Source organism: Somniosus microcephalus, chromosome 17 (assembly GCF_052327205.1).
Source record: "Somniosus microcephalus isolate GS21.2 chromosome 17, FLI_Smic_1.0, whole genome shotgun sequence".
Classification (NCBI taxonomy): domain Eukaryota; kingdom Metazoa; phylum Chordata; class Chondrichthyes; order Squaliformes; family Somniosidae; genus Somniosus; species Somniosus microcephalus.
In genome coordinates, this window is record NC_141003.1 from 20,991,032 (window position 1) to 21,014,547 (window position 23,516).

The window sequence follows — 23,516 nt, forward strand, 5'->3', positions numbered from 1 at the left end:
ACCACTCTCTGAGTGAAGAAATTCCCCCTCATCTCTGTCCTAAATGGTTTAGCCCTTATCCTTAAATTATGTCCTCTAGTTCTGTTCTCACCCGCCAAGGGAAACATTCCTTCTGCATCCAGTCTGTCTAGACCTGTCAGAATTTTATACACTTCTATGAGGTCCCCTCTCAATCTTCTAAACTCCAGTGTGTACATCCCTAAACTACATAGTCTCTCCTCATAGGTCATTCCCGCCATTCCTGGTATCAGCCTGGTGAATCGCCGCTGCACCCCCTCCATGGCAAGAACATCCTTCCTCAGATGAGGCGACCAAAACTGTACACAGTACTCGAGGTGTGGTCTCACCAGTGCCCTGTACAGCTGCAGCAAGGTATCCCTGTTCCTGTATTCTAACCCTTTTGCTATGAAGGCCAGCATACCGTTTGCCTTCTTGACCGCCTGTTGCACCTGCATGCTCGCCTTCAGTGACTGGTGTACAAGAACACCCAGGTCTCTCTGTACTTCCCCCTCTCCCAATCTATTGCCATTTAAATAATAATTTGCCCTCCCGTTCCTGCACCCAAGGTGGATAACTTCGCACTTGTCCACATTATAGTGCATCTGCCATTTATCCGCCCAATCGCCCAGTCTGTCCAAATCGCTCTGGAGCTTCCTGGTCTCTTCCTCTGAGCCCACCCCACCTCCTAGTTTAGTGTCGTCTGCAAATTTGGAAATGCTGCATCCGACTCCCTGATCCAGGTCATTAATGTAAATTGTGAACAGCTGGGGGCCCAGGACAGATCCCTGTGGTACCCCACTTGTTACTGCCTGCCATTCAGAAAATGAGCCGTTTATTCCAACTCTCTGTTTTCTATCTGACAGCCAGTTCCCTATCCACGCCAAAACTTTCCCCTTTATCCCATGAGCCTCAATTTTCCATGCTAATCTTTTATGTGGGACCTTATCGAAGGCCTTTTGGAAGTCCAGGTACACCACATCTACTGGCTCTCCCCCATCTATTCTACCAGTTACTCCCTCAAAAAATTCCAATAGATTAGTCAAGCACGATTTACCCTTTGTAAATCCATGTTGACTCTGTCCTATCCTGTCCCCATTTGCTAAGTGCTCCGCTATTTCATCCTTAATGATGGACTCCAGCATTTTGCCCACAACTGATGTAAGGCTTACAGGTCTGTAATTACCTGCTTTTTCCCTACCCCCCTTTTTGAATAGTGGGGTAACGTTAGCTACCCTCCAATCCATCGGCACTGTTCCCGAGTCTAATGAATTCTGAAAAATCATCCTTAGTGCATCCGCTATCTCTAGGGCCACCTCCTTCAGTACCCTAGGATGCATGTTATCAGGCCCTGGGGATTTGTCCACCTTCAATCCCTTTAGCTTCCTTAACACCATATCCTTAGAGATATTGATTTGCGTCAGTTCCTCCTTTGCCAATGTCCCTATTTTTCCCGATATCCCAGGGAGGTTTTTTGTGTCTTCCTTCGTAAAGACTGACCCAAAGTATGCATTTAGTTGATCTGCCATTTCCTTATTTCCCATTATATATTCCCCCGTATCTGACAGAAATGAGGAGGGATTTCTTCACCCAGAGAGTGGTGAACCTGTGGAATTCTCTACCACAGAAGGCAGTAGAGGCCAATACATTAAATATATTCAAGAAGGAGTTGGATATATTTCTTAAGGCTAAAGGGATCAAGGGATATGGGGAGAAGGCAGGGACAGGGTACTGAATTTGGGTGATCAGCCATGATCGCATTGAACGGCGGAGCAGGCTCGAGGGGCCGAATGACCTACTCCTGCTCCTATCTTCTATGTTTCTATGTTACATAGCCTGTCAACACTCACATGAAAAATACTTACTTGGCTGAGATACTGAAAGGTGACTGGCACCCACAGAACAGTCAACATTGGTAAGTCCAGAGGGAGGGAGAGAAAATGGGTGAGAAGTAAATTATAGGCCGGAATTTTCTGGGTTCCGTGCGGGTGCGATCGGAGGCTGGTCAGGTGGGAATTTTGAAAAAAGTCGGAGCAGGTCTGGATCCCGCCGTCATCCCAACCCCACATGCCTCTCCCTTGGGCACATTTGCCGGTGCGGCAGTGACCCGACTGGCAGAGGCGGGTGACCTAATTGAAATCATTATAAGCTTGTTGTCAGACGCTTAAGAGCCTTTTTCTCCTTACATTTCAAATTTCCCTGCATGGCCACGGGATTCACGCAGCTCTGGAACCACGTCTGTCAACCTGAGGCGGGAGTTCCGTGGCCATTGCTCCAGCTGATTACTTGACAGCATCAAATGTAGTATAAAAGCTCCGACCTCACAGCTGATCACTTTCCTCAGGCAGAAGCTGTTGCTGACTACATTGCCTGCACAGATTCTGCAGGCTGCAAGTGTTTCCAACAAAGGCCCAGTAATTCCTGTCACAACGCGTGAGTAAGGACGGGGTACTCACGCGTGTGCCAGGAGGAATTGCCGGTTTTCAGCATGCACAGCGCATGCGCTGAAAACCGGCATTTCCTGTCCTCTGACCCAAGGGGTTAAGCGGCTGAACGCATGCGCGGTATTGGGCAGCGCGTGCGACTTGGATTTCCTGTATTTTTACAGATTTGCGCATGTGTAAAGGGCTCCGGTTTTTACGCATTGAAAAACCACACGTAAGTACTTAGTTTTACAGGTAAGTGGTCTTTTAGTACAATTTAGAATTTTTTTTTCCACAGGTTTATTATTTATAAAGAATCTACAGTAAGGTAAGTTTAGTTTTAGACCCTATTTTTAAAATTTTTATTTTTTTCAAAAATTTGATTAATTGTTTAAAATAGTTTTTTTAAAGTTATTCATAGTTAATTTAATTATTGGGATGCTTTTTAAAATTTTATTTAAAGTTTAAGTAGTGTTTTGGGGTGCCATACTTTTCATGAGTTTGACAGTCTTTACTATCAAACTTATGAATGAAGTTTCCCCTCCCCTGATTGGCTGAACAGTGCTCACCTGATCCCAGCCGGCACATTGCACTAACTACGCCGCTGGGTCAGGTTAGCACAGCGCGCCGACATCAGAACCGGGCCACTGACAGGAAATCCACTGCGGGCCAGGTTTCAGATGTCGGCGCGCCGGGTAAGTGCACATCGGGGGCTTGCACGCGCGGCAAGCCCCCGACACCAAGTTCTGGGCCAAAGTCTCCATCCAGTGTCACCTCATTGGAAGAACCTCTCTCACCATTGACAGATTGCTTCTGTCATCTCTACTTGACCTACCATCTATTCCATCAGCATGGGTGCCATTTATACTCTCTTACCTTGGTCCTCAGAATCGGACCATGATGAGCCCCAACACCAGCAGCACCAGGCACACCAGCAGGACCAACAACAACACCACCAACCTTCTCCGCAACCACCTGATGCTGCACAGGACACAGGGCATCAGCACACGACCACATTGCTGCCCGGGAGGCCAGGGATAGCCTCATCATGGCCAGATTTACTTAACTTTACGCTGTACACTCATATGGCTGTCACATGCTGTGCCAGGTTGGCAGCACCCCACAGCAACACCATAAAGCATCCCTACAATAACCAAGTCATTCCTTTCACACTGACCACCATTGCTGGAGGTTCCATTATGTCTCAGCAGTCACTGCAACTCACTAAACCACTTACAAAGGTGCATAAATGTGTCCAAGTTGGGAAAGTGATGAAAATAAAGATATTAATGGCTAACAATACAGTAACGGAAACTTGCCATTAACATTGACTGAAACACCCAAGTGGCTACCCTTGTGAAGCTACTTGTGTGTCATCTTTCTCTTCCACGTGCTTCTACGAGGTGCTACCCCTATGGCTTCAGCAGAGGTAGAGGCAGCCTGCTCACTTCCCTGCTGCGACTGCTTAGACACTCTTGGCGGACGTCCTCTAGGTTTTGCAGCCTGTAATGGCCCCCCCGCCAAAGTCTGCTCCTCCAGCGATTGTGCAGGGGCAGACTCGGCCATCGCGATCCGAGGCAGCATCTGGGGCTTTGACTGAGGGGGTGGCCATAGGGGAGAAGTGTAAGTGCTTTGAGAGGAGCCCACACTTCCCTCTCCCCTCTCACTATCATCCCTCTCATGGGCCACCCGCACTTCCCTGCTAGCAAGGAGCAGGAGAGCACCTTGCTGCACATCAGTGGGGCCATGAGGGCCCACGTCTATGCTGACATCCCTCCTAGACAGGAGGTCTATCAGCCTCTGCCATCTATGCTCCATAGTTAGCCATCTATTCTCCATAGAGAGCCATCTATGCTCCATAGAGACCATGTGCTCCTGTGAGTGGCGCATTAGTTGCTCCAGGCAGGTGGCCATCCTATCCATGGAGGAGCCTACAGTTGCCATCGCCTGCGACACGGTGGTGCTCATGTTGGAGATGGAATCCTCCATTCTCTGAACATTTGCAGACATCGCACTCACAAAACCTGTCAGAGCCCCCTGCACTTCTTGCTGCACCTCCAGGATCGCCCTCTTTCTGAATGGCCCCCGAGGCTAAGCGTCTGCATGCAGCTGAGCAGAGCTGGGAGCGTCCTGCGCCCTCCAGCGAGGAGTCTCCACTGCTGTCCCTGTCTCCACCATCTGCTCTTGCTCACTTGTGACTTGTGACAGACCCGGTGCCAACACTACTCTATCTCGAGTGGGACCCACCCAGGTGTGCGTCTCTGCGCTGGTGCTGGGTGCGCTCATGTCTGATGACGCTGTGCCCTCAGAGGCTGGAGGCTCCTCTGAGGAGTTGTTTTGCTCTTCCTCCTGGACAGTGGGGGGTGGGGGGGGGGGGGGTGGGGGGGGCAGGGGGGGCACTTGATGGACCTGTGGGAGAGTGAAGAGATATGCCATATGAAGAATGGGTAACGATACCATTATGCAGATGATGACCATTCAGTGCTGATGACATCAGTCCCCATACGAGTGACTGATGTATGCCATGTGGCTGTATGATATGTAATTCTGTCACCAGGTTGCTGAGATGTCCCCCTCTCCCCGTCTCCCACCTCCAGCTGCTCGGCCACTCCCGAGACTTCCAATGTAGTCTCTTCTGCTGCTGTAAGGGTGGCAAATGATGGCGTGCCACCTCCAGTTCTCTCCCTCTCCTCTTATTGTGCACTCTCTTTTCCTGCAAGGAGGGAAAGAAGAGAAGGTTGCGTGAGAGTGATGGAATGAGTGTAAGGAATGGATGGGTTACATCTTTAGAGGGAGACTATGATGGATTGGGGTGTCAATGCCAAGTGGCCTTCTTGTGTGCTGTTTGTTGGTATGATTGCATTAGGATGAGGCTGAGTGTGGTGGGTGGCTGGTATGATGGGGATGTGATAATATTGATAGAGAGAGAGGGATAGGTTTTCGTGCAAGGTATGTTGGTGTGAGTAAGGATGTGCAGGAGTAGGCAGAGTGATGGGGATGTGATGAGAGGCGCAGCAGGATGAAGTTGAGTGTGGCTTTGTACTCACCTTTCCAGACCTAATGAGATAATTGAAACATTTGCGGCACTGCATCCAGGTCCTCCTCACCACATCCCTGCTGTTGACCTCCTCTGCAATTTGGCGCCAGGCTCTTTGTGTCTCCTGGGGAGGTCTCTTCCGACCATCGGAAGGGAAGAGGACCTCCCTGCGTGCTCTGACTCCCTCCACAAGCATATGGAGGGAGTCATCGTAGAGCCTGGGTGCAGCCCTCTGCCTCTGTGCAGCCATCTCTCCAACTGTTTGGAGCAATGAAAACCTCCAGTGTGCTGCCGGCACACCCCTAGAGCAACTTTCAAATGCAATGTGGCCATGGCTCCTTTAAATATACCGGCTTAAAACGCGTCGTGGATGACGTCATCAGACCCGCACCATTTAATTGGACCAAGTAACGCGCATAATAGGCCCCATTATCACAAAGTCGATTTCTGCAGTGGGATAGAAGCAACAATGGGGTAGCAACCCGCCATGGCAACCGCCCGCACCGGACTCGCCCAGGTAAAGAAAATTCCGGCCATACTATCTGAAGCTAGTTCAGCAGAACTTCCTTTATTAATGAACACTGAGAAAAGTAATCGTACAATAAAAAAGAACACGATTGACATCTTCCGTCTCTTTGTTTCTCGACAGATATCAAAACAAAGAGCGTAAATGAATCCTGAGGATTCCTCTGAACGCATCAATTAAACGACAGCTTGGATTTTCTCTGTTCCCATTCAGTGAGCACTGATTTGAACAGTAAGGTGAAGGCTCTCTAACCAGCCAAGGCGCTGCTCCAATTTATAATGGAGTGATTCAAGCAAATAGTTTTATGCCTGTCATGTTTGTCTTTCAGAGGTTAAGCATTATGTTAGACAAAAACTCAGTTATGATCTGAATTCTGTGAACTGATTGCTCTGGGATAAATAAATACAATTAAAAATACATCAAAATCAATCTCTAACCTGAACAACAACAAAAATCTATACTTTGGAAATGTGGCTGCTTTACGTAAGAACTGAATAAAAATTAATTTTTTGGCACTGAGAATGAGAAATAGAAAAAATATTTACACAATCGCTATGGAAATGCCGGTGAAAACATAGGGATCCTGATGGGGTGTCTCTCACTGAGGTGTTATTGTTCTTCTCCTAGCTGTGCTTTGAACTCTTTGTCACAGTGACAGAAGCGTTACCTTTCAGTGATTTGGCCAAAAAGTCCGTCATTCTTTGAGGTGAGACACCCGAGCGCCAATTCTACGGGCACCAGCTAGCAATGAGAAGCCTCGTCCGCAATATCAGGGTATCGTGGGCACACTGGCCACATTCATCCATTAGTATTAATGGACAGAAAGCTGTGGGCGGTGAATTCCAGCTACCCGCGGTTGACGGGCAAGAGTCCTCGCGAGCAGCGGGCATTTGTAAAATGAGCCCTTATATCCAGTGTGGCAAAAAGTGTCCATAAACTCATTGGTGAATTCAAGCATCAGTCTGCATCGGGCACAAGATCTATATATACACAAATGTGAAGCAAATGTTCTGATACAATTCCACAGCCCCATGACTGAGTTATAGGAATATAAGAGTTCAGTTTTGTTTGAGGTTGAGCTCTACATTCGCTCTGAAGATCAAAGGACCAAATGTGCAAGGTGAGTGTGAGTTTCTGAACTTTAAAGTTAATTGCTGGAAAACCTGAAGGGTTGCAAATCAGGCGCATTGATTTCGGCATTAAATTCTCTGATCAGTGATCCTGCCTGAAGTTCAGCTCTCCCATAAAGATAAATCAAAAGACCTGATTCACATCACACAAGGGTGGGTGCACAAGTCTTCCTGGACTATCAGCACACGTGGACACATTTTAGGAAAAATGGATGTTGAACTCTATATAGCCCCTGTACACAAGTCAGCTATTGCAAATGGTATGTTGGTCTTTATTACAAGAGGATTTGAGTATAAGAGTAAAGACGTCTTACTGCAATTATATAGGGCCCTGGTGAGACCACACCTGGCGTATTGTGTGCAGTTTTGGTCTCCTTACCTAAGGAAAGATATATTTGCCATAGAGGGAGTGCAACGAAGGTTCACCAGACTGGTTCCTGGGCTGGGGGGATTGTCCTATGAGGACAGATTGAGTAGACTAGGCCTATATTCTTACAGGGCTTGACAGGGTAGATGTAGGGAGGATGTTTCCCCTGGCTCGGGTGCCTAGAACCAAGGGTCACAATCTCAGAATAAGGGGTCGGCCATTTAGGACTGAGATGAGGAGAAATTTCTTCACTCAAAGGGTGGTGAATCTTTGGACTTCTCTACCCCAGAGGGCTGTGGAGGCTCAGTCATTGAGTATATTCAAGACAGAGATCGATAAATTTTTGAATATTAAGGGAATCAAGGGATATGGGGATTGTGCAGGAAAGGGGAGTTGAGGTAGAAGATCAGCCATGATCTTATTGAATGGCGGAGCAGGCTCGAAGGGCCAAATGGCCTACTCCTGCTCCTATTTCTTATGTTCAACAGGGATAATGTCTGTGGAGTACAAAGTACTCATTTACTAACTCTGTCTTTATTTATTGTCCATTATGGTCTCGTCTGCATCTGTCCTTAATGCGCCCACATTTTAGCTCGATGCTGTCTCTTACCTCATGATTTCAATGAAAATGAAAATCAGTACAGATGTATAACGGCCGGCTGATCAGACACTATCGACCAAAGTCAAAATGACCCCCACTGTGTGGGCTTTCCCCTCCCTCCCCCTCCGCATCGCTCGGATTTTTAAATCACCTGCGCTGGATCAGGTGTGGCCTTGGCGAGAACAGGGTTGAGCTTGGTTAAGTCATTGCTCACACTCACTTACAGATAAAGAATGGCCACTTGGGTAAGGAGCTAGAGGGATGAGCCACAAGCAACCATCTTCAGAAGAAATTACAGCAAAATAATGCAAACATCTGTTGTTGTGGATCCAACCACAGACGGTATTCATTCATTCATGACAGTACTGAAAGAGAAGTCGGTGTTGGGTATGTGTATTGCCTGATGGAATACAAAGGGGTGGAAGTTATGTTACAGTTATATAAAGCTCTGCTTAGACCCCATTTAGAGAACTGTGTTCAGTTCTGGGCACCACAGCTCATAGACTAGGCATGTATTCCCTTGATTATAGAAGATTAATGGGTGATCTAATTGAGGTGTTTAAGATGATTAAAGGAGTTCATAGGGTAGATAGAGAGAAACTAATTCAACTGGTGGGGGATGTAGTGTATGTAACTGTTCTACCTTTAAGAGAACTATCGTATGTAACCGTTCACCTTTAAGAGAACTATTTTAGGTGTGGCACTACTTTATCTTGGCTGCTGTATACTGTAATACCGACGGTGACCACACCAGTATATAAGTGCTGTGTCAGGATTTATTGGGCAGATTCGCCCTGACCTTCGAATAGTAAAGTCCTGTTTAAGTTACTCTTGTAGTCTGTGTATTACTTCGCTATACAACCCACAGACTTTACAGTGGCGACGAGTTCGATCTTACCCTGCGGCAACAATACTTCTGAAGCAGTAAACGAGCGTCGAAAAGAGGCACCCGCCCTTGTCGTTTTGCTGAGAGAAAACTCGAGTCTGCAGACCAAGAAAGGAGGAAGATTCAAACACGAAGTCTTCCATCAGCAACAGGCACGGATTGTCCCTTCTGCCACGGTGATGAGTGAGCCGATCAACACGAGAAGCAAGTCGGCCACGGTGACTGTGAGTAAAGGGAAAATAGAAACAAATAAACGGAGGATAAGGGTGGTGCACTCGACCACGGTCGAGGAGGAAAGCACCGGACTGCGAGAAGCTGGGAGGCGCGATTGGGGTGAAAAAGGCCAGACAGTGACTGAGGCCACGAAGCGCTGCGACCGGATCGTAAGGCGCGGGAAGAGATAAAATAAATAAATCACGGAGAACTCAGCCGCAGCCGGGGAGGGAAGCACCGGACTGCGAGAGGGCTGGGAGGCGCAATTGAGAGCCGCGCGAGCGGGAGAGACAGAGCCCGAGCGAGAGCCGTGCGAACGGGAGAGACAGAGCCCGAGAGAGAGCGAGCGAGAGCCGCGCGAGCGGGAGAGACAGAGCCCGAGGAAGACTGAGCGAGATCCAGCCCAGCGGCTGAAACTGTTCGCCGTCAACGGGTTGTACCCAGCACCGGAGAGACAGAGCCCGAGCGAGGGAGGCTGAGCGAGATCCAGCCCAGCGGCTGAAACTGTTCGCCGCCAACGGGTTGTACCCAGCACCGGCTGCCCTGCCGAGAGAAGGGAATGCGCTGAAGCCGACGCGCAGGCTGCAAACCCGAAAGCCAGCGGCCATCGCCCGAGGGAAGCTTACCCCTCCTGCCAGGGGAAGAAACGCGGGAAGCCGCCAGTAGGTGGGGAAGAAGACAGAAGCGGGAACCGCCATTTTTAAAGTGGGCGGGGAAAGAAGATAAGCGTGGGAAACCGCCATCTGGAAAAAAAAAGTTAAAGAATATTGTTGTTGTTTCTCAGGAAGAGTGTGAAGATGCCTAAGCATAGTAACAGCAACGGTTTCAATGCCGAGGTGGAAGACTGGCCCACGTATGTAGAACGCATCGAGATATATTGTACGGCTAATAAGATAGCAAATTATGAAAAAGCTCTAACCTTATTAAACTCAATGGGTGCGAGGACATACGGGTTATTGAAGCATCTCCTATCACCAGCTAAACCGGCGGATCAGTCTTTCGATAATATTGTTGCTGTCCTGAAGGATCATTTTAACCCCGCACCGCTGATGTTAGCGGAACGATCTAAATTTTACGGGAGAACGCAACGAAAAGAGGAAAGCAACGCGGAGTACTTGGTCGAGCTGCGTAGACTAGCAAAATACTGCCAGTTTAGAGGAAATCTGACAGAGGCATTGCGAGACAAGTTCGTGTGTGGATTGTCAAAGGAAGGAACGCAAAAACGACTACTCGAAGAGAACGATCTTACACTTGATAAGGCTGTCCTTATTGCAGCATCGCACAAAGCCGCAGCGAGAGGCACGGCGGAAATGCAGCGGAAGACAGCGGTACTCAGTGTGGATCAAATGACTTCGGGTACAACGAAATGTTCTCGTTGTGGGAAGACAACACACGACCAGAACCAATGCTGGGTTAAAAACCAGGACTGTAGGAAATGTGGCAAGCTTGGCCACATAGCTAAGGTATGCCGGTCAGGAAAGAAGAACAACAATAATAAGTCACCGCAGAAGAAGTACAGAAAGGTACATGAGGTGACTGGGAAGAGTCCAGATGAACAGAATTCGGACTCAGACTCCAACAGCAAGGCACTGGGTAGTCTGAGGAGTCATAATGTGAGTAAAGAAGCTGACCGACAAACTATCTGGATCACACTACAGATTGCAAAAGTCCAAGTGAAGATGGAAGTGGACACCGGATCGGTGTTGACGGTCATGAATAAGCATGATTACAAAAAGTTATTCAAACATATTCCCCTACGGGATACGGAGATAGTATTGCAGACATACACGGGGCACAAAGTATACCCCATCGGAAAGATAGAAGTCAAGGTGAGATACAAAGACAAAGATCACCAAAGGATGGACTTCTATGTGCTGCCCGCGGGAGGTCCACCACTTCTGGGACGGGAGTGGATCAGGAAAATAAAGATAGACTGGCATTCACTAAACACAATGACGGTAGATTCCGGGAAGGAAGAGGTCAAACCTGAACGGTTGTCCAGAATATTGGACGAAGCTAAAGAGGTATTCCAGCAAGGACTGGGAACACTGAGAGGAATTAAAGCAAAAATCAAGATTGCAGAACATGCAAGCCCAAAATTTTTCAAAGCCAGATCGGTACCTTACGCGATACGACCTGCTGTGGAGGCAGAACTGGAAGAGCTTGAACGTTCAGGGGTACTGTCTAAGGTGGACTGGAGTGAGTGGGCCACGCCCATTGTTCCCGTCATGAAGTCTTCATCAAGTAACAAGCCAGGGGGACTGGGGAAGGTCCGCATCTGCGGAGATTTCAAGATCACAGTTAATCCGGTGCTTCACACGGTACAATACCTGCTTCCGCGGATTGAGGATATCTTTGCTTCATTGTCTGGCGGGCAACACTTCACCAAGATAGACCTGGCACAGGCATACTTACAAATGGAAGTCGAGGAAGAGTCGCGCTAGCACAGAGGCTTGTATCGTTATAATAGACTGTTTTTTGGAGTAGCTTCGGCTCCAGCAATTTGGCAGAGGGCAATGGAGCAGGTCTTACAAGGTGTTCCAAGCACGCAGTGTTACTTGGACGATATCCTGATTATGGGAGAAGACGAGGAGGAACACCTCACAAATTTGAAACTGGTGCTCACCAGGTTGAAGGAATATGGCCTTCGAGTTAATCGCCAGAAATGTGAGTTCTTCCAGAAACGGATCTCGTACTGCGGTCATGTCATTGACCAAGAGGGGCTGCACAAGTCGCCTGACAAGATAGAAGCTGTCGTGAAGGCCCCCGCTCCGGAAAACGTTTCACAGTTGAGATCGTTTCTGGGGTTGATTAATTATTATCACAAGTTTCTGCCAAATTTATCCACGGTGCTACATCCGCTGAATGCTCTGTTACGGAAAGAAGTGCCATGGAAGTGGAGCGAGGACTGTAAAAAGGCCTTTCGCAGAAGCAAGGCGTTGATTACCTCTGAGGAAGTGTTGGCTCATTTCAACCCAACGTTACCTCTTCGTCTAGCTTGTGATGCTTCCCCTTATGGAATTGGAGCAGTACTTTCACACAAGTTACCAAATGGCTCGGAAAGGCCAGTCGCATTTGCGTCCCGATCGTTGACCTCCGCGGAGCGAAATTACGCTCAGATAGACAGGGAGGCCCTCAGCCTTGTGTGGGGAGTAAAGAAATTCAATCATTACCTGCAGGGCAAGAAGTTCACATTACTGACAGACCACCAGCCGTTGGTGTCCATATTCAACCCTAACAAGGCCGTTTCCACTATGACAGCGCAAAGGTTACAGAGGTGGTCCGTGTTACTTGGGGCACACCAATATGACATTGAATACAAAAGCTCCAAACAGCATGGAAATGCTGATGGGTTATCGCGCCTACCGTTGCCGGTAGTAGAAGAGGCGGCTACAATGGACCCGGTAGAAATGTTCCACTCATCCATAGTAGAATGTCTACCAGTAACCAATTCGATGATCGAGAATGAAACAAGAAATGACCCGACTCTCTCACGGGTCTACGATCTAACAGTGGAGGGATGGCCAGCACATGGCGAACCAACACTGCCAGCATTTTCACAACGGAAAGAACAGCTGTCAGTGTGCCGAGGAATCTTGATGTGTGGATCGAGAGTGGTGATTCCACCCAAACTTCAGCATAAGGTGCTAAAGGAACTTCACGAGGGACATCTGGGTGGAGTGAAAATGAAGAACCTAGCAAGAGCATTTGTGTGGTGGCCAGGTATTGATGGAGACATTGAGGAAATAACCAAGAGTTGTCTAGGATGCCAGAAGGTCCAAAACGCGCCACCACAAGCTCCTCTGCATCCATGGGAGTGGCCCTCATCTCCTTGGCAAAGGGTACACATCGACTTTGCTGGTCCATTTATGGACTCAATGTTTCTAATAGCGGTGGATGCACACTCCAAGTGGCCGGAGGTAATAAAGATGTCCTCCACCACCACGGAAAAAACCATCACAGTATTAAGGACCATGTTTGCCAGGAATGGGCTGCCGGAACAGGTCTGTTCTGATAATGGACCACAATTTGTGTCCGAAGAATTCAGGAAGTTCTTAAAAAGCAATGGGGTCAAGCACTACACGTCAGCCCCATACCATCCCGCCACCAATGGCTTAGCTGAAAGGTTTGTCCAGGCCTTCAAGAAGGCCATAAAGGCCATGGGTAATGAGAACATCAACTTACAACATAAGGTAGATAACTTCTTGTTGGCGTACAGGAATGCAACACATGCGGTCACAAATCAAACTCCCGCCATGATGTTTTTCAATAGAAGACTAAGATGCCGGCTGGATTTGATTAAGCCAAACGTCAGAAGGGACGTAGAGAACCGGCAATTCCAGGGCATGAATGAAAGGCCAACTAGATCTTTTCAGACAGGTCAACAAGTTTTGGCCCGGGACTACCGTACCGAGAAATGGCAGCCTGGAACTATTGTAAAAAGGCTAGGGCCGCTGCTGTATACAGTGGACATTGGTGACAGCATAATAAGGCACCATGTTGACCAGATCATAGGGTCATCCACAAAGAGCCAACCTACTCCACCACCTTACACGGCTAATGTAGAAACAGAGATACCCAGAGCACCTACCTCCGATCTGGTAATACTGGAATCAGATGATCCTGACACTGTCCTTCAAGCTGAATCGGCCTTGATGGAAGAACCTACTACCCCGCCGAAAACTACTACACCACCGAGGCGTTATCCGGACAGAGTCAGGAGACCTCCAGAGAGACTGAATCTGTGAACTGTTTTACATAATTTGTATATATGTTCTAATGATATGGTTAATGGGGACTAAGTATGTTGGAAGCTAAAAAGGGAGGATTGTAGTGTATGTAACTGTTCTACCTTTAAGAGAACTATCGTATGTAACCGTTCACCTTTAAGAGAACTATTTTAGGTGTGGCACTACTTTATCTTGGCTGCTGTATACTGTAATACCGACGGTGACCACACCAGTATATAAGTGCTGTGTCAGGATTTATTGGGCAGATTCGCCCTGACCTTCGAATAGTAAAGTCCTGTTTAAGTTACTCTTGTAGTCTGTGTATTACTTCGCTATACAACCCACAGACTTTACAGGGGAGACCAGGAGATGGGGGCATAACCTTAAAATTAGAGCTAGGCCACTCAGGGGTGATGTCAGGAAGCACTTCATCAAACAAAGGGCAGTGGAAACCTGGAACTCTCTCCCCAAAAAGCTGTTGAGGCTGGGTCAATTGAAAATTTCTAAACTGAAATTGATAGATTTTTGTTAGACAAGGCTATTAAGGGTTATGGAACTAAGGCGAGTAGATGGAGTTAAATACAGATCAGTCAGGAACTAATTTTTTTTTAAATTCGTTCACGGGATGTGGGCGTCGCTGGCGAGGCCAGCATTTATCGCCCATCCCTAATTGCCCCTGAGAAGGTGGTGGTGAGCCACCTTCTTGAACCGCTGCAGTCCGTGTGGTGAAGGTACTCCCACAGTGCTGTTAGGGAGGGAGTTCCAGGATTTTGACCCAGCGACGATGAAGGAACAGCGATATATTTCCAAGTCAAGATGGTGTGTGACTTGGAGGGGAACTTGGAGGTGATGGAGTTCTCATACGCCTGCTGCCCTTTTCCTTTTAGGTGGTAGAGGTCACAGGTTTGGGAGGTGCTATTGAAGAAGCCTTGGTGAGTTGCTGCAGTGCATCTTGTAGATGGTACACACTGCAGCCACAGTACGCCAGTGGTGGAGGGAGTGAATGTTTAAGTTGGTGGATGGGGTGCCAATCAAGTGGGCTGCTTTGTCCTGGATGGTGTCGAGCTTCTTGAGTGTTGTTGGAGTTGCACTCATCCAGGCAAGTGGAGAGTGTTCCATCACACTCCTTACTTGTGCCTTGTAGATGGTAGAAAGGTTTTGGAGAGTCACGAGGTGAATACTCAGCCTCTGACCTGCTCTTGTAGCCACAGTATTTGTGTGGCTGGTCCAGTTACGTTTCTGGTCAATGGTGACCCCCAGGATGTTGATGGTGGGGGATTCAGCGATGGTAATGCCGTTGAATGTCAAGGGGTAGTGGTTAGACTCTCGCTTGTTGGAGATAGTCATGGTCTGACACTTGTGTGGTGCGAATGTTACCTGCCACTTATCAGCCCAAGCCTGAATGCCGTCCAGGTCTTGCTGCATGAGGGCATGAACTGCTTCATTATCTAAGGAGTTGAGAATGGAACTGAACACTGTGTGATCATCAGCGAACAACCCTCTTATGTTCATTAATTAATAGACATTCTTATTATGAACACAGCTAGCTTTTGCTAGACACTTTTATTGAGCACATGTGGACTAGGTACAGTATCTGTAGAGGCATCCATCTTGACTGCTGCCTTGTGGGTAGCCTAGTCTTAATATACATACAGCTGGGTAGTGTAGTCTTATACATACATATCTCTAAACAGCTCTACGGCTCCACCTAGTGTCCACTATAGAATGACATGTTATTGATCATTACATCCCCCTTTCTTTGAGGTTTAACAAAATCAATATCAATCAACTTTCAAGAAAACAATAAAGATAATATCAGTAACACTTTTGTTAGTGCTCTATAAACATAAACATTTTCAAAACAGTCAACACATTTTCAAAGCTTTACATTGTACTCAAAGATTAAGTCTATCAGGCTTTTTTACTTCACGTGTGGATCTTCTCAACACGGGTAAGTCTGATGTGTCTTCATGAGATTGTTCTGGCGGTGAATGACAAGATGCAGTTGCGGCATTGTCATCAATCTGCTCTTGAATAGTCTCTTGTGTTTTTAGGAGGGAACGGCGGTTCCTCCTGAGAATCTGTCCTTCCTCAGTTCTAACAGTGTATGACCTTGGTCCTACCTCCTCAAGAACTGTAGCTTTCCTGTTCCATGCATCTATGAAAGATTTCAGATGCAGATATTATCCCGAAAGGCATTCTGAGGAAACAATACCTGCCAAATGGTGTGTTGAAGGTACAGTATTTGGTGCTCTCTTCATCCAGTTTTAGTTGCCAAAATCCTTGTGAGGCATCGAGCTTTGTAAAGTATCTGGCACCTGACATTTCACTGGTGATTTCTTCTCGCTTGGGAATCTGGTAGTGTTCACGTTTTATGTTTGCATTTAAGTCCTTTGGATCCATGCATATTCTTAGATCATTGTTCTTTTTCTTTACACATACCATGGAGTTAACCCAGTCTGTTGGCTCTTCGACTTTCCTGATGACTCCTAGTGTGGTCATTCTGTCCAGTTCATTCTTGAGCCGGTCACGCAGGGATGCTGGAACTCTTCGTGGAACATGTACCGCTGGCTGAGCATTCTGCTTTAGCTGGATCTTGTAAGTGAATGGTAGAACTCCAAATCCTTTGAACACATCCTGGAAATTATTCACTACAGAATCCATCGAGTCATCTGGTCTGCTTATGGCACAGTTTATACGGTAGACACTCTTGACCAGTTCTAAGTCCTCACAAGCTTTGTCACCTAGTATCGAATCAAGTCTTTCAGCCACAACAGAAAACATGAGATGATGCACTTTGTCTTTGACTGTCACTTTAAGTCTGCATACACCTAAGCTATGAATTTTCTGTCCATTATAGTCCTTCAGTAGTACTGACTTTTTCTGTATTTTGGGCTTTTCTTTCATATTGTTAATGTCAATCATACTGATTAAGTTTGCTTTTGCCCCAGTGTCTAGTTTCAATGTAACTAATGCTCCATTTATCTGCAGTGGGATCATCCATTTGTCCACTTTTACTGCATTGACTTTATGTTCAGCATTGTCCATATCTGAGGGCTGCACATTTTCTGTATCATTTTTGACATTGTCACATGACACCATTTGTACAAAAAATGTCTCACTTAAATCAGTGTCCTCAATTACATTAACTCGTTGCCCTTTCTTAGTTTTTACTTTTGAAAAGCATTGTTTGGCAAAGTGATTCTTTCCATTACACTTTGTGCACATTCTTCCAAACGCTGGGCATTGTCTTAACTGGTGTTTGTAACCACAGCGTTTACAATTAAAAATTTCATCCTCCGATTGCTTTTCATTTCTGTTCTGCCCACGTTTCTTCCCCTGTAGGACACAGCACCGACAGCAGCATTATCACTCATTACAATCGCATCATTATTGATTTCACTGAAAGTCTTCGCGTGCTTTCGAGCTAGTTCGCTGGCTTGGCATATTTTCACCGCATTTTCCAAATTTAGTTCGGTTTCTCTCAACAGACGTTCCCTGACTTTTTTATCATGAATACCAAACACAATCTGGTCACGAATCATGGATGCTTTGAGCTCAGAGAAATTACATGTCTGTGCTTTCAGTTTCAGATCAGTTATAAAGCTATCAAAAGTCTCATTTTGCTGCTGTGTCCGAGAACAGAAGATGTATCTTTCATAGGTCTCATTCTTTTTGGGAGAGCAATGTGCATCAAATTTTTTTAGCACATCTTCTAATTTTTCTCTGTTCCCCTCTGGATTAAATACAAATGTATTAAATACCTCTATCGCCTGTGGGCCTGCAACCGTAAGCAGCAACACTATCTTCCTTGCATCTGGCTTCGTACCGAATCCGATGGCTGCAATGTAGAGTTTGAATTGTTGTTTAAAAGTATGCCAATTGTAGTCGATTTTTCCTGTGAGTTTCAAATGTTCTGGTGGCTTCAAATTCTCCATGTCGCTTTTCACAATTTTCAGCAGATCTTCACCATCCTGGTACCATCTTATGTTCATTAATTAATAGACATTCTTATTATGAACACAGCTAGCTTTTGCTAGACACTTTTATTGAGCACATGTGGACTAGGTACAGTATCTGCAGAGGCATCCATCTTGACTGCTGCCTCGTGGGTAGCCTAGTCTTAATATACATACAGCTGGGTAGTGTAGTCTTATACATACATATCTCTACACAGCTCTACGGCTCCACCTAGTGTCCACTATAGAATGACATGTTATTGATCATTACAAACCCCACTTCTGACCTTATGATGGAGGGAAGGTCATTGATGAAGCAGCTGAAGATGGTTGAGCCTAGGACACTGCCCTGAGGGACTCCTGCAGCGATGTCCTGGTGGAACAGGCTTGATGGGCTGAATGGCCTCCACCTGTGGCCTCCTGTGTTCCTATGAATCAAACACAGTGCCACTTTTTAAAACAATTCAGAAAGATCCAAGCCCCAAATAATCTCAATTATACAAATGAAAATGATCAGAAATAAAGCACAGAATCTTCAAAGTCTGCATCACTACAGCTTGGAAGTGAATTCAGAGCTCCCTATTGTGTTGTCAATTTTCATTTAATTCTTGTCGTTAATAACTCAGTAGCAGATCCTTATATTTGCTTTATCACTCAGATTAGCGAGTGGAGGCAGAGATGACAGGAGTACAATAGCAAAATACTGCAAAATGCTGGAAATCTGACATAACAACAGAAAGTGCTAGAAACACTCAGCAGGTCAGGCAGCCTCGAGGAGAGAGAAACAGTCACCGTTTTGGGTCAAACCCTTCGTCAGAACTGGAAAAGGTCAGGGAGGAGAGATTTTTAAGCAGGGGCAGGGAGGAGGGGAGGAAAGAACAAAGGGAAGGCCTGTGATAGGCTGGAAGGCAGGAGTGATTGACTGACAAAAGGGATGATGGTGCGAGGCAAAAGGAGAGGTAACGGGACAAGTTAAGAAACAAAAGGTGGCTCTAGATGAGGTGCGGATGATGATGGCAGCAACATTAACAGCTACCATGTGAGGAAACAAGAGAAAAATAAATAAAGAAATACAGGGGCCAATTTATAGTCTGAAATTGTTGAACTCGATGTTAAGTCCAGAAGGCTGTAAAGTGCCTAATCGAAAGATGAGGTGCTGTTCCTCGAGCTTACGTTGAGCGTCATTAGAACAATGTAAGAGGCCGAAGATGGAGAGGTCAGAGTGGGAGTGGAGCGGAGAATTAAAGTGACAGGCGACCGGAAGCTCATGCTCAACCTTACGGACTGAATGGAGGTGTTCCGCAAAGCGGTCACCCAATCTGCGTTTGGTCTCCCCAATGTAGAGGAGACCACCTCGTGAGCAGTGAATACAGTATAGTAAATTGCAAGAAGTACGAGTAAATTGCTGTTTCACCTGGAAGGAGTGTTTGGGGCCCTGGACAGTGGGAAAGGAGGAGGTAAAAGGGCATGTGTTGCAGCTCGTGTGCTTGCACGTGAAGGTGCCGGGCGAAGGAGAAGGGGTGTTGGGGGTGATAGAGGAGTAGACCAGGGTGTTGCGGAGGGAGCGGTCCCTTCGGAATGCTGAAAGGGGAGGTGAGGGGAAGATGTGTTTGGTGGTGGGATCATGCTGGAGGTGGCGGAAATGGTGGAGGATGATCCGTTGAATGTGGAGACTGGTGGGGTGAAAGGTGAGGACAAGGGGAACCCTATCGTGGTTCCAGGAGGGAGGGGAAAGGGTGAGAGCCGGAGTGTGGGAAATAGAACCGACACGGTCAAGGGCCATGTCAACCACGGTAATGGGGAATCCTCGGTTGAGGAAAAAGGAAAACAAAGAGTAGGGATAAACGGGGCTTTTTCAGGAACTTAGGTTGTGACTAGTGGGGTACCGCAAGGATCGGTGCTTGGGCCCCAGCTATTCACAATCTATATCAATAATTTGGATGAGGGGACTAAATGTAACATTTCCAAATTTGCTGATGACACAAAGCTAGGTGTCAGTGTCAGTTGTGAAGAGGATGTGAAGAGGCTTCAAGGGGATCTCGACAGGCTCAGTGAGTGGGCGAGAACATGGCAGATGGAATATAATGTGGATAAATGTGAAGTTGCTCAAAGGGACCTGGGTGTCCTTGTACATGAGTCACTGAAAGTGAATGTGCAGGTGCAGCAAGCCATTAGGAAGGCAAATGGTATGCTGGCCTTCATTACAAGAGGATTTGAGTACAGGAGTAAAGAAGTCTTACTCCAATTATATAGGGCCTTGGTGAGACCACACCTGGAGTATTGTGTACAATTTTGGTCTCCTTACCTAAGGAAGGATATACTTGCCATAGAGGGAGTGCAACAAAGGTTCACGAGATTGATTCCTGGGATGGCGGGACTGTCGTATGAGAAGAGATTGAGTAAACTAGGCCTGTATTCTCTTGAATTCAGAAGAATGAGAGGGGATTTCATTGAAGCATACAAAATTATTACAGGGCTTGATAAGGTGGATGCTGGGAGAATGTTTCACTTGGCTGGGGAGTCTAGAACCAGGGGCCACAGCCTCAGGATAAAGGGTAGGCCATTCAAGACTGAGATGAGAAGAGATTTCTTCACACAGAGGGTGGTGAATCTTTGGAATTCGCTACCCCAGAGGGCTGTGGAGGCTCAGTCATTAGGTATATTCAAAACAGAAGTCGATAGATTTCTGACTAGTAAGGGCATCAAGGGATATGACGATAGGGCTGGTGAATGGAATTGAGGCAGAAGATCAGCCATGATCTCATTGAAAGTCGGAGCAGGCTCAAAGGGCCGAATGGCCTACCCATGCTCCTATTTCTTATGTTCTTATGTCAGAAGCGCTAGTATAGAAGGTGGCACCATCAGAGCAGATGTGGTAGAGATGGAGAAACTGGGAGAATGGAATAGAGTCCTTACAGAAAGCGGCGTGGGAGGACGTGTAGCCCAGGTAGCTGTGGGAGTCAGTGGGCTTGTAGTGAATGTTTGTCAATAGCCTATTCCCAGAGATGGAGACAGAGAAGTTGAGGAAGAGAAGGGAAAAGTCAGAGAAGGACCATGTGAAGGTGAGGGAAGGGTGGAAATTGGAAGCAAAGTGAATGAAATTATCTAGTTCAGGGCAGGAGCAGGAAACGGCATCAATACAGTCATCAGTGTACTGGAAAAAGAGATGAGGGAAGGGACCTGAGTAGGACTGGAACAAAGAATGTTCCACATATCGCATGAAAAGGCAGGCATAGCTAGGGCCCATGCGGGTTCCCATAGCAACACCTTTAATTTGGAGGAAGTGAGTGGAGTCAAAGGAGAAGTTGTTCAATGTGAGAACAAGTTCAGCCAGGTGGAGGAGGGTGGTGGTGGATGGGGACTGGTTGGGCCTCTGTTCAAGGAAGAAGTGGAGTGCCCTCAGGCCATCCTGGTGGGGGATGGCGGTGTAGAGGGATTGGATGTCCATGGTGAAAAGGAGACGGTTGGGGCTGGGAAACTGGAAATTGTTAAAAGTGGCGGAGGGCGTCGGAAGAATCGTGGTTGTAGTTGCGAAGGGATTGGACAAGGGGAGAAAAAATATAGTTGAGATAGGAAGAAATCAGTTCTGTGGGGCAAGAACAAGCTGAAACAATGGGTCTACCAGGGCAGTCCTGTTTGTGGATCTTGGGAAGGAGGTAGAAGCGGGCTGTGCGTGGTTAAGGGACTATGAGGCTGGCAGCCATGGAGGAAAGATCCCCAGAGGAGATGAGGTCAGTGACAGCCTTGGAAACAATGGCTTGATGTTCAGTAGTGGGGTCATGGTCCAGGGGAGGTGCGAGTGTGAAGGAATAAGCTATATAACCTATTCAGAAAAATACACTATCTTATGAAAGAATTCTGGCCTTATTACAACATGACAAACTGGGTTTGGAAATTTAGAAACCTAACGATGAAATAGCTGTGAAAGAATTCTGGCTATTGAGATAAGACAGCTGTTGACCCTGAATAAATAACCTTATTGAAACAGAAGGTACATGGCTCCGACAAGCTGATCTTTTGGGAACAAAACAATGGTTCGCCCTGGATAAGGTGTTCTAATTTAAACTTCATAAGGATGGCACATAAGATAAGGAACATCTGCCCTCGTAAAGATGACATAAAATAAGAAACACCTGCCTTTCACACCATTCGATATGGTGACCCTAAAACACCTGGAGATGAGACAAAATTCTGGCTGATGTATCAGTAAGAATTGCAGAACTCGTCAGAAAGATGAATAGGGATAATTAACTTGCATCAGCAGAAAACCTTAAAGGAAATACCACTGGAAAAGGGTATAAATATTGAACTCTCAAAAGGGATATCAGACTCGCTTTATTCGGGCAAAGTGATTCTCGGCTTCAGAGGCGGCTCTGTAGTCTCCAACTCTTTGTACCTCGGGGATCAAAGATATTTGATATTGATGGATATCCTGTATAAGAAACCTTTAAGAACTGTAATACTGTAGCGAAGTTAAGATTTAAAAGTAAGATTCTCTGTTAAAAAGATTGTATTTTTTCTCTTTTTAGAACTGTTAAAGTTGCAATTGACTGATTCACCAACTGTAAATTGCATGTTGGTTCTTTAATAAATCTCTATATATTTTTAGAATTGTCTCACGTAAGTCTTCTGCATCAAAAACTCACAAACTCAATCTATGTACACTCTTTGGTGAAGAGTTGCAGAATTCTGAGGGAGTTTTCCAGACTCTCATAATATCCAGGATGTTACAGTCTAGCTAAACTTATTAAAAGCGCTATCTGGAGGACGGTAACATTCTCGCGTTGTTCCTTTCCTTTAGGGAGAGATAGCCCAGGCCTTTAGACCCAATTAAGCATCTTTAGGATTCGGCTACCTCAAACTTTAGTTGAAAGTGAATGTCTAAGAAATACGCCTGATTCAGGATAGCAGTAAAGGGGCTAGGACTAGTAAATATCCCTTGAGGAGGTGTCAGAGAGTTGCCATTCAGCCTCCGCACGGTAGAGGTCGGTTCGCCAAACAACAACAGCACCACCCTTGTCTGCAGGTTTAATGACAATGTTAGGATTGGATCGCAGAGAACGGAGTGCTGCAAGTTCAGAGATCGGAGTACATAATGATTAACATCTATGGAAGAAATCTGGCTAAATACTTGGCTACAAACAGGGATCAAGAGGTATAAGGATTAAGTACGGATAGAAATCATCAAAAGCTTTGTGGAACATAATGGTTCAAGAGCTGCTACAACCATGGAAGTGTCAAAGCAAACAAGGTCTTGGATATATACAAAAGCAAAATACTGCGGTGCTGGAAATTTGAAATAAAAACAGAAAACACTGGAAATACTCAGCATCTGTGGAGCGAGAAACAAAATACAGTAGTATACCTGAACCCAAATACAGTTGAAGAGAAAATGGGAAAATGAAGAAAGAGAAGTTATTTATATTTTGTATTTTATAAGAACATAAGAAATAGGAACAGGAGTAGGCCATTTGGCCCCATGAGCCTGCTCCGCCATTCAGTAAAGACATGGCTGATCATCAACCTCAACTCCACTTTCCTGCTCGATCCCCATATCCCTTGATTCCCCTAGAGTCCAAAAATCTGTCGATCTCAGATTGAATATACTCAACGACAGCATCCACAGCCCTCTGGGATAGAAAATTCT